The sequence below is a fragment of the Mytilus californianus genome, unplaced genomic scaffold (genome assembly GCF_021869535.1).
Source record: "Mytilus californianus isolate M0D057914Y unplaced genomic scaffold, xbMytCali1.0.p SCAF_4, whole genome shotgun sequence".
NCBI lineage: Eukaryota > Metazoa > Mollusca > Bivalvia > Mytilida > Mytilidae > Mytilus > Mytilus californianus.
In genome coordinates, this window is record NW_026262690.1 from 39,922,069 (window position 1) to 39,925,566 (window position 3,498).

The following is a 3,498-nucleotide window of genomic DNA, read 5'->3' on the forward strand; positions in this document are numbered from 1 at the left end:
CATTACCATGGAGATTATTTGGCCCCACCCCCTCAGTCAAGGTCTATTGACTTTGAAACTTTTCATAGTTTACATGTATTAGTTTGTGATTAGGTCAATTTATGGGGAACCACTAGTGGTAGGTCAATGATATTTGGTATGCAGTTGTATAAGCATTGGCATATCTCATTACCATGGTGATTATTTGGCCCCGCCCCCTCAGTCAAGGTCTATTGACTTTGAAACTTTTCATAGTTTACATGTATTAGTTTGTGATTAGGTCAATTTATGGGGAACCACTAGTGGTAGGTCAATGATATTTGGTATGCAGTTGTATAAGCATTGGCATATCTCATTACCATGGAGATTATTTGGCCCAGCCAAAGTTGACTTTGAAACTTTTCATAGTTTACATGTATTAGTTTGTGATTAGGTCAATTTATGGGGAACCATTAGTGGTAGGTCAATGTTAATTGGTGTTCAGTTGTATAATCATTGGCATATCTCATTACCATGGAGATTATTTGGCCACCCCTGATCATGGTTCATTGACTTTGAAACTTTTACATAGTTTACAAGTTAATGTTTGTGTTTAGGTTTGTTTAAAGGGAACGACTTATAATAAGTCAATGGTATTTGGTATGCAGTTGTATTAGCATTGGCACATCTCATTCCATGGAGATTGTTTAACCATGTACCTTCAGTCATGGTTCATCGACTTTGAATATTTACATAACTTACATGTTAAAGTGTTGCTATTTTATAATTTCAACATTTGCATTATCAAAATTACAAAAAGGCGAGACATATCTCTGTGATAACAGTTTATTGCTACCTAAATTTTGTTATCTTAAGTTTTGTTATGAATTTTCTAATTGTATCATCAATTTCAATCTACTCAGCTGCATTTTCCTGTGATAACATACTCATCCCTTCTCGTCGAATGGAAAATCAGTATTTTCCCTTCATAGTAAATGGCTTTCCATGCACTATTTACATGTTAGACAATACTTGGTCATGTTTGGTGTAAATTTGATGGTATTAAATGTCATAAAATATGAACAATATCAAAATAGGGAGATGTGGTATGATTGGCAAGGAGACAACTATACGCCAAAGTTTAAATTAGTGGATGTAAGCAATTATAGGCAACAGTATTGTCTGGCCCACTAATAACATATTCACACCTTAGACTGTAAGAGTGGCATTCCAAATTTATCCATTTCCATTGTTATTAATCAAACCTTAATATGAGTTCATTGTTAAAGTGTAAGCATGCATGGGTAATAAAAGGGATGTATATCATATTTAATGGTGATTCTTGTAAATGTATTTTATAGTGCTATATAAAAATAATGGTGATTCTTGTATTGCATTTTAAAAACTTTGATAAAAAAGAAAGTGGTTGAAAATAGAAAAAGGATGGAATCATATCGTTTTTATGCCTGTTGATTAAAAGTCAATGTCGTAGTTTCTAAGGATAGTTGTACATAGTATGAAGTTCTTGGAAAATTTGATGAAATCTCTTGAAAAGTTTTTCTTGAATTGTTTAATGGGCATGTGCTTCAAGACCCAGTGGATAAAGGCCAAGTTCATGGGAACCGGCCTAGCTGGAAAAAAAGGGCCCAAAGGGGTTTTCTGTATATCAATATTTTGGAGAAAGTATTACAATATAACAGCAATATAAAGATTGAATAATAGGTTGAATCAGAATTTTAGATGAATTTCTAATGATATAACATTTTTCAAATATAAGTAATATAAACTTGACATTTGAGTTAGGGAACCCTTGCCCTATTGTGTAACGATGGATCAAATCTCTTTAAAGGTGACCTACTTCGAAACCCTAACATAGTTGACATTTTACTTACAGTATCTGAGAAACTGATTTTAACCATGAAAACGAGACCAAATTAAGTCAGATGCACCCTGTCAGACGAACAACCCTTACAGTCATTCTATCCAACACATATAATTAACCTGTATTGGTTTAAAGTCTAAAGTTAAATACTATAATTTCCTTTTAACAGGTAGTCTCTGAATAGTTGTTTGGTGTAACTGTAACTGAATGATACTATGAAGATGTATTTTGCTGTGTTAGTTTAGATAATGTACTTTTATCTTATGTTGCATACCTGTAATTTTGAGGACGACGAGGAAGATAAGCTTATCTAATCAGGTTACCGTGTTAAAACAAAGATAATCTGTTTCATTTATTGTTATTATAAAATATATGCAAGATATAATTAAATTATACAGCCTTTTCCCTTTTCGCAGATGACGGTTTTTTTCAGAAATGTTATTTAAAGCGCCAATATTTTGTAAAAATTGTTTGATTGACTGTGTGATGTACTTTTCATAAAGAATTATACGTTTTCATGAATAATTTTAGCATACAAGAGCCAGAACAAGACATTTCTTTTAATTTATGTTTGAATTTAGGAATGTTCATCCTTGACCCTTTTTGTAAAGCAAAAAGAACAGATGATAAGCATTTGAATGGTCAAAATATAACATATCCATGTCTAATTTAAGTGCATAAAAGTCATATTCTAAAAGTTTTATTTTTAAATGACACGTCTATTTATTTTCATTGCGTTTTCGCTTGCTACTGGAGATGACTTTGGAACCGTATGAAGGGTGATGAATGCCTAGCTTTATATCCTTACCATGGTGTCCCAATGTCTGCTTGTTGAACACGACCTGGAAGATATATTACCCGAACATTGGTATATTACCTGGGTTGCGTTCAATATCGTAGCAGCTACATAGTGCTACGTAGATTTTTGCCTACTGAACGAGTAGCTAGCCTAGCTGCTATCAATATCTATGTAGCAGCTAGGCTAGCTACACGTTCAATAGTCATAAATCTACGTAGCCCTATGAGGCCGCTACGATATTGAACGCAACCCTGTACATCACAAAAACAAATGCATTGATGCTCCATATATTTGAAAATGAGGTCAAAGACAAGAAATCATATTCTGTCGGACATGTAGATCTTTGGTCGACTGACTTTTAACTTATACTAATCGAGAAACCAACAAATTGTGAACCATTCGAATAATGCTTTGGTCAATTGACCCCTGTCGGATTGTCATATGAAAATGTATATGTTACAATTGCTTCAATTCTACGATACAGTTGAAGCAACTCAAAAATTTAACTAACACGACCACGAAAAATATAACCGTAAAAATGAAATCTGGTTCATAAGGCCCATCTCTGTCTGATGAGCATGTTCAGTTTAACGCTTTTTAAAATATCTTCTCGAATAAAGTTATAACTGTTAAACTAATAATATCACGTAAACTTAATGAAAACATGGTTTGGTGACCTCTGTCAGGCTGACATCTTCCATAACAGTTATTCTAAAGGTCCTCTTCTACATTTAATCATTTGTAAGATAGCATGAATAATCCCAAATGACAAACTAAATCCGTAATTAAAAAACAAAAAAATTCGTAAAAATGAATTTTAAAATAGGTAAAGGCAAACTGTACACTAAAAATTATTTTT